Below are 9,468 nucleotides of genomic sequence, written 5' to 3'. Positions count from 1 at the left end.
CTTTTGTTCTTTTGGAAGTGGGCCAGTCTCTGTGGTGTGAAATGATATCTCATTCTTGTTTTAATCTGCATCTCCCTGATGATTAGTGATGTAGAGCATTTTCTCATGTGTCTTTTAGCCATTCAGATTTCTTCTTTAAGAAAATTTCTGGGGGCTTGAGCAATAGCACAGCAGGTAGGGCGTTTGTCTTGCACGTGACTCACACGGGTTTGATTCCCAGCATCTCATATGATTCCCTGAGCACTGCCAGGGGTGATTCCTGAGTGCAGAATCAGGAATAACCCCTGTGCATTGCCATATGTGACCTAAAAACCAAAAAAAAAAAAAAGAAAATTTCTGTTCTTGGGCACGATTACCATTTTGATTATGTTAATTCTCCCTATCCATGCGATCTATATCAGGATAGCAATTACATTTTTTTTACTTTTTGGGTCACACCCGGCGATGCACAGGGGTTATTCCTGGCGCTGCACTCAGGAATCACTCTGGCAGTGCTCAGGGGACCATATGGGATGCTGGGAATCGAACCCGGGTCAGCCACGTGCAAGGCAAACGGCCTACCCGCTGTGCTATTACTCCAGCCCAGCAATTACATTTTTTAAAGAAATAGACAAAACACTCCTGAAACTCATATGGAACTATATAACCCCACAAATGGCTAGAACAATCCTTGAGAAAAAGAAGATTGGTGGCATCACCTTTCCCAGCATCAAACTCTACTACAAAGCAGAAGTAATTAAAACAGCATGGTACTGGGCTTAAAAAAGACCTGCAGACCAATGGAACAGAGTTAAATATCCTGTCACAGACACCCAAATATATGGCCAAATATATTTCAAATTAATCTTTGAAAAAGGAGCAAGAAATGTAAAATGGAACAAGGAAAGCCTCTTCAACAAGTGGTGCTGGGAAAACTGGATAACTACATGCCAAAAAATGAACTGTGACCTCTGTCTAATGTCAGGCACAAAAGTCATATCAAAGTGGATTGATCTACTTGGTGTCCCCTTATCTATCTCAGAAGATATATCTATATCAGACATGAATCTATAAGATACAGAGAAGAAAATTTAGGCAGAACTCTCCATGACATTTAAGGTAAAAGCGTCTTTTTTTTAATTTATTCTTTTATTGAATCACCATGTGGAAAGTTACAAAGCTTTCAGGTTTAAGTCTCAGTTATAAAATGCTCAAACACCCATCCCTTCACCAGTGCACATATTCCACCACCAAGAATCACAGTATACCTCTCCCCTCCCCCTACCTCCTCAGCCCCCCACCACGGATGTGTAACTGGTAAATTTCACTTTACTTTCACTTTACTTTGATTACATTCAATATTTCAACAGAAAACTCACTATTATTCATTTGGAGTTTCTCCCCCCCTAAAGTCGACCTGCTGAAAAGAAAGCATTTGATAAATTGTTTTCCATTGCTGAGAATGAAGAGATATGAGGTCAAGAGGCCACAATAGCAGCCACACAGGTTTGGATTTCTGTATTTTAGTACTTTAGTAACTAAGTCCAGAGAAATATCTGCCAGAAATTGCATCACTGCAAACTTGTACTTCTCAGTTATATTATATTCCACATATGAGTGCAATCTTTCTATGTCTGTCTCTTTCTTTCTGACTCATTTCACTCAACATGATACTTTCCATGTTGATCCATTTATATGCAAATTTCATGACTTCATGTTTTCTGACAGCTACATAGTATTCCATTGTGTATATATACTAGAGTTTCTTTAACCAGTCATCTGTTTTTGCACACTCTGGTTTTATTTCCAGATTCTGGCTATTGTAAGCAGTGCGGCAATGAATATAGAAATGCAGATGTCATCTCTACTATACCTTTATGCCTCTCTGGGATATATTCCCAGGACTGGTATTGCTGGGTCAAATGGAAGCTCAATTTCTAATTTTTTGAGAATTGTTCATGTTGTTTTCCAAAAGGGCTGAACCAGTTGGCATTTACACCAGCAATGAAGGAGGCTCCCTTTCTCCCCACATCCACTCCAACACCAGTTGCTTTTGTTTTTTGGGATGTGGGCCAGTCTCTGTGGTGTGAGATGATATCTCATTGTGTTTTGATCTGCATCTCCCTGATGATTAGTGATGTTGAACATTTTCTCATGTGCCCCTGAGCCATTCGGATTTCTTCTTTGGGAAAGTTTCTGTTCATTTCATAACCCCATTTTTTGATCAGGTTGGCAGTTTTCTTCTTGTGGAGTTCAACCAGTACATTGTATACCCTTGATATCAACCATTATTGATTGGTACTGTGTAAATATCCTTTCCCATTCTGTAGATTGTCTTTGTATTTTGGTCACTGTTTCTTTTGAGGTGCAAAAGCTTCTTAGTTTGAGATAGTCCCATTTATTTATGTCTGTTTTCACTTGCTTGGCCAGTGGTGTGTCAGCTTTGAAGATACCTTTGGCTTCAATGTCGTGGAGGGTTTTTCCGACCTTGTCTTTAATGTACCTTATGGATTCTGGTCTGATGTTGAGGTTTTTAATCCATTTTGATCTGACTGCAAAAGTGTCTTTAAGAATGAAACAGCACTGACTATGCAAGTGGAAGCAAAAATAAACAAATGGGGCTACATCAAATTAAGAAGCTTCTGTACTTCAAAAGAAACAGTGACCAAAATACAGAATTCCACAAAATGGGAAAGAATATTTACCCAAAACCCATCCAATACTGGATTAATATCAAGGTATACAAGACACTAGTAGAATTGTATAAGAAAAAAGCCTCCAACCCCATCAAAAACTGGGGAGAGGAAATAAACAGAAGTTTCCTTAAAAAAAAAAAGAAAGAAAAATGGCCTAAAGGCACATGAAAAAATGCTCCACATCGCTAGTCATCAGGGAGATGCAACCCAAAACAACAATGAAATATCATCTCACACCACAGAGACTGGCACACATTCAAAAGAACAAAAGCAACCAGTGTTCGCATGGATGTGGAGAAAAAGGGACGCTCTTTCACTGCTGGTGAGAATGCCTACTGGTCCAGCCTTTCTGCAAAATAATATGGACAGTCCTTCAAAAACTAGAAATTGAGCTTCCATAGGACCCCACAATACCACTTCTGGGAATATATACCGAGGATGCAAAAAAAGGCCCATTAGTAATGACATCTGTACGTATATGTTCATTGCAGCACTGTTCACAGTAGCTGAAATCTGGAAATTACCCAAGTGCCCTAGAACAGATGACTGGTTAAAGAAACTTTGGTACATCTACACAATGGAAACTATGCAGCTGTTAGGAGAGATGAGGTCATGAAATTTGCTTATAAATGGATAGACATAGAGAGTATCATTCTAAGTGAAATGAGTCAGAAAGAGAAGGACAGACACCGGAGGACTGCACTCATTTGTGGAGTATAGAATAACATCACATGAGGCTGACACCCAAGGACAGTAGATACAAGGGCCAGGAGGATTGCCCCATAGCTGGAAGCCTGCTTCATGAGCGGAGGGAAGAAGACAGATGGAACAGATAAGGGATCACTAAAAAAATGTTGGCTGGAGGAATTAGTTGGGATGGGAGATGTGTGCCGAAAGTATATAATGGATGAAACATGATGACCTCTCAGTGTCTGTGTTGCATGCCATAATGCCCAAAGTAGAGAGAGAGTATGGGGAACATTGTCTGCCATGAAGGCAGGGGGAGTGTGTGAAAGGAGGAGTATACCAGGGATATTGGTGGGGGAAATGTGTACTGGTGGAGGGATGGGTGCTTGATCATTGTGTGATTGTAACCCAAACATGAATGCTTGCAACTCTCTCACAGTAATTCAATAAAATTTTAAAAAAAGAAAATTTCTGTTTATTTCCACCCCCCATTTTCTGATGGGGGTAGATGTTTTCTTCATGTAGAGTTCAACCAGTGCCTTGTATATCCTTGATACCAACACCTAATCAGATGCGTATTGGATGAATATCTTTTCCCATTCTGTAGATTGTCTTTGTGTTCTGGTCACTGAATCTTTTGTGGTACAGAATCTTCTCAGTTTAAGGTAGTCCCATTTGTTTATTTCTGTTTCCACTTGCATGGCCAATGGTGTGTCACCTTTAAAGATATCTTTAGCTTCAATGTTGTGGAGGGTTTTGCCTACCTTGTTTTCTATGTACCTGATGGATTCTGGTCTGATGTTGAGGTCTTTAATTCATTTTGATCTGACTTTTGTGCGTGGTGTTAGGTAGAGGTCTGTGCTCATTTTTTTGCATGTAGGTGTTCAATTTCCCCAACACCATTTGTTAAAGAGGCTTTCTTTTCTCACTTCACATTTGTTCCTCTCTTATCAAAGATTAGATGATTATATGTTTGAGGATGTGTCGAGATATACAAGCCTGTTCCATTGCTCTGCGGCTCTGCTTTTGTTCCAGTACCATGCTGTTTTAATTATTACCACTTTCTAGTAGAGATTAAGTTTGGGGAAGGTGATGCCTCCCATCTGTTTTTTCCCAAGAATTACTTTGGTTATTCGTGGGTGCTTATTGTTCCGTATGAATTTCAGGAGTGTTTGCTCCATTTCTTTGAAGAATGTCATGGATATCCTTATAGGGACTGCATTGAATTTATATAAAGCTTTGGGGAGCATTGCCATTCTGAGAATGTTAATTCTCTCAATCCATGAGCAAGGGATATCTTTCCATTTTCTCGTGTCCTCTTTTATTTCTTGAAGTAGCGTTCTGTAGTTTTCTTTGTACAAGTCCTTTACCTCCTTACTTAAGCTGATTCCTAGGTACTTGATTTTCTGAGGCATAATTGTGCAGGGGAATGCTTTTTAATGTCGTTTTCTTCTCTCTTATTTGCATATAAGAATGCCATGGACTTTTGGGTATTTTTTTGCCTGCAACTTTGCTATACAAGTCTTTTGTTTCTAGGAGTTTCTTGGTAGAGGCTTTAGGGTTCTCTAAATATGGTATCATATCATCTGTAAATAGTAAGAGCTTGATTTCTTCCTTTCCTACCTGAATGCCCTTAATATCCTTGTCTTGCCTAATCGCTATTGCAAGTACTTCCAGTACTATATTGAACAGAGATGGTGAGATTGGGCATCCTTGTCTCTCTCGTCCCTGACCTTAGAGGGAAGGCTCTTAATTTTTTCCCATTGAAGATGATACTTGCCATAGGCTTCTGGTAGATGGTTTTGACTATATTGAGGAAAGTCTCTTTTATACCCATTTTGGCAACAGTTTTCATGATAAAAGGGCGCTGTATCTTGTCAAATGCTTTATCTGCATCTATTGATATAATTATATGGTTTTAATCTTTTCTTTTTTTGATATGGTGGATTATGTTGATTGATTTCCGAATGTTAAACCATCCTTACATCCCTGGGATGAATCCCACTTGGTTGTGCTGTATGATCATTTTGATGAGTTTTGGGATTCTATTTGCTAATAATTTGTTCAGGTTCTTTGCATCCATGTTCATCAAGGATATCGGCCTGTAGCATTTTTTGTGGTATTTTTGTTTGCTTTTGGTATTAGGAAGACATGTGCCTCATAGAAACTGTTTGGGAGGGTTTCTGTTTCTTCAATTTCCTGGAAAAGCTTGAGAAGAACTGGCAACAGGTCCTCTTTAAATGTTTGGAAGAATTGACTAGTGAATCCATCTGAACATGAGCTTTTGTTTTTCAGAAGACTTTTGATTACAGTTTCAATTTCTTTGATATTAATAGGTCTATTCGGGTATTCCAGATCTTCTTGGTTCATCTTTGGGAGATGATAGCAATCCAGGAATTTATCCATTTCTTCTAGTTTCCTTTGTTTCATGGCATACAGCCTTTCGAAGTAGTCTCTGATGATCTTTTGAATTTCTTTGGTTTCTGTTGTGATGTCCCCCTTTTTATTTCTGATTCGGTTTATTAGTGTTCTCTCTTTCTGAGCCTTGCTAGTGGTTTATCAATCTTGTTTATTTTATCAAAGAACCAACTCTTGCTTTCATTGATTTTTCAGATTGTTTTTTGTGTTTCCATGTCGTTAATTTCTGCTCTAAGTTTTGTAATTTCTTTCCTTCTGCATGGTTTGTGCTCCTTTTGTTGGTCCTTTTCTAAGATCTTAATCTGTGAAGTCAAGTTATCTATGTCGGCCCTTTCTTCCTTCCTGAGGAATGCTTGCAGAGCTATAAATTTTCCCGTTAACATGGCTTTAGCTGCGTTCTATAGGTTCTGGTAACTCGTGTCTTCATTCTCATTTGTTTCCAGGTATCTTTTGATGTCTTCCTTAATTTTCTTCCTGACCCACTCGTTGTTCAACATTGAGTTGTTTAATTTCCTGGTGTTTGATTTGGTTCTCTGTGTCTGTGCATGATTAACGTCTATCTTCAGTGCATCATGGTCTGAAAAGATAGTTGATACAATTTCTATATTGCTGATTCTATTGATGTATATTTTGTGACCTAGAACGTGGTATATTTTGGAAAACGTTCCATGTGTACTGAAAAAAAACTGTGTATTCTTTCTTTTTTGAGATGCAAAGCCCTGTATAGATTGATTAGTCCTCTCTCTTCTATCTCTTCCTTCAAAGCCAGTGTTTCATTGCTGAGTTTTAATATTGTTGATGTATCTAGAGGTGATAGGTCAGTGTTGAAGTCTCCAACTACTGTTGTGTTGCTCGCAATGTACTTCTTAAAATCTGTTAGCAGTTGTTCTAAGTATTTAGCTGGTTCCTCATTAGATGTGTACACGTTTAGGAGTGTGATTTCTTCCTGCTTTATCTATCCCTTGATTTGTAATAAATGACCTTCGCTGTCCCTTCTAATCTTTTTCAACCTAAAATCTATGTTGTCGGATACTAGTATGGCCATCCCGGCTTTTTTGAGGGAATTGTTTGCTTGCAGGATTGTTTTCCATCCTTTAACTTTGAGTATGTGTTTGTTCTGACTGTTCAGATGTGTTTCTTGTAGGCAGCTGAAGTTTGGGTTTAGTTTCCGTATCCATTTTGCCACTCTGTGTCTCTTAATTGACGCATTTAGGCCATTGACATTGAGGGAGATTATTGTCATGGGGTTTTGTGCCATCTTCCTGTAGGGGTTTGTTGTGCTTGTGGGGGGTTTTCTTGTCTTACAGTAGCCCCTTCATTCCTTCTTTTAAGTTTGGTATTGAGTCTATGAAGTTCTTTAGCTATTGTTTATCCATGAAATAGTGTATTGTTCCTTCGAGTTTGAATGAGAGTTTAGCCGGATAAAGTATTCGTGGTGAGGCATTCATTTCATTGAGTTTTTTCACTATATACCCCCATTGTCTTTGGGCTTGGAGGGTTTCCTCTGATAGATCTGCTGTAAATCTATGGGGTGCTCCTTTGTATGTGATTTCCTTCTTTGACTTTGCTCTTTGCAATATTGTGTCTCTATCTGTGGCATCCATCATTCTGACTATGATATGTCTTGGAGTCTTTTTATTAGGATCCCTTTTAGCTGGCACTTTTCAGGCTCTTTGCATCTGGATGCCTGCATTCTCCAGTTCTGGGAACTTTTCAGCAATGATACTTTTAACTGTGTCTTTTTCATTGTGGTTGTCTCCCTGTCCTTCTGGTACTCCGATGATTCTAATGTTGTTCCTCTTAAAATCATCCCCTGGGTCTCTGATTCGCCTAAGAGCTATTTTGAGGTCTTTTCCCATTGCTTGTTGTTGCCTGAAAGTTTCCTGCAGCTCATCTTCAAGCTCACTGATTCTGCCTTCGGCCGTATCCATTCTACTATTGAGGGCACCCACTGCGTTTTTAATTTCATCTACAGAATCCTTTATTCGTGACACTTCTTTTTGTAGCTTTTTTATTTCTGCTCTCATTTCTTCCTGTATTTTCTCGCCTGTCTGTTCCATTGTTTCTTTTATGTCCTCCTTTAATTTACTGGATGCCTGTTTAAACGTTTCTTTTAGTTCATTGAACATTTTCAACATTCCATCTCTGAATTCTTTATCGGAGAGATCGTATTTGTGGGTAATACTTGTTGAGGCGTCTGGACCCTTTTCATCATCTTCTCCTCATGATGGGGATTTTTTGTTATTTCTTCATGTTTTTGAAGTAGTATGGTGGTGGAACCTTCCAATTCACCATCAGTATCCCCCTCTAGTTGCCAGAAAGGGTTCTGGATTATCTCGGTCGATGGTGGTTACCTTTTCCCCCTTCTAGAGCTTCACCTTCCTCTCAGGTGCTCCTCAGCAGCTTATTTGAGGTCTCTAGTGAAACTTCGGAGGATGTGTTCTTTTATATTATACTTGTAGAGCTTCTTGTGATGCCAGTATTATAGTGCAATAGGAATAGGCTACTGGACGATTGGCCTAATGTGTTTGAGATGGCCAGGATATTCTCCCAAGAATTAGGTGATGGAGATGAAGACGTGAGTCCGAGTTCTAGGAAAAAGGAAAATAACCGTGGCCGCCCCAAAATAGGCCACGCCCACTTGTGCAGAGGCCACACCCACTACCACAAAGTGGTACACCCACTATCACAAAGTGGGTGGGGTTCCGACTGGGGGTCACACACTTGGGGAGAAGCAAAGCCTCCTCCCTGGAGAATGGTGCAGTGGCCCAGGCAGAAGAGGGGGCAGGGCTCCGGGTTCGAGGGTGGAGGCATGGGGAGGGCAGCTGGGGTCCTAGCTAATAATATTCTTTATTTGATATTTTCTTTAATGAACTTTTTTTTTAATTATTGAATAACCGTGAGATAGTTACAAGCTTTCATGTTTGGATTACAAAATGGCAAAATACAAAAAGCTTTTCTCCTAAGAACGGGAATAAGACTAGAATGTGCATGATAACCAACATTCTTTAACATAGTTGGGAAGTCCTAACCAGAATAATTAAGTAAAATAATACAATGAAAAAAATCCAAATTGGAAAGAAAAAGCAAAACTTCTACTGTGTATGAGCGATAGCATAGCGGTTAGGGCATTTGCCTTGCATGCGGCCAACCCGGACTTGATTCCTCTGTCCCTGTCGGAGAGCCCGGAAAGCTACCGAGAGTATCCTGCCCGCACAGCAGAGCCTGGTAAGCTACCCATAGCATATTTGATATGCCAAAAACTGTAACAACAAGTCTCAAAATGGAGACGTTACTGGTGTCCGCTCAGGCAAATCGATGAAGGACAGTGCTACAGTGGTACAGTGCTTGACTGTGTATAAAACAACTTTATAGAGAGAACCCTAAGCATTTCCCCTATAAACTATTTGAATAATAAGTGACTAAAGTTACACGTATATAAAAATAAAATCTGCTTCATTTCTATTTGCAAAGAATGATCAGAACGAGGGTACAGCGGTTGGGTCACTTGCCTTGCACATGGCCTAGTATTCAATCCCTTGTATCTTATATCATCCACCAAGCCCCTCCAGAAATGATCCCTGAGTGCAAATCAGAGTAAATACTGAGCACTGCTGGGTGTCGCAAAAACACCCCCCAAAAAAGACATGAGTAAACTAAGACCATTAATGATCATGCCAAAAATACA

The sequence above is a fragment of the Sorex araneus genome, chromosome X (genome assembly GCF_027595985.1).
Source record: "Sorex araneus isolate mSorAra2 chromosome X, mSorAra2.pri, whole genome shotgun sequence".
NCBI lineage: Eukaryota > Metazoa > Chordata > Mammalia > Eulipotyphla > Soricidae > Sorex > Sorex araneus.
The sequence above is the reverse complement of the archived record's forward strand: the minus strand, read 5'-3'. Positions refer to the sequence as shown.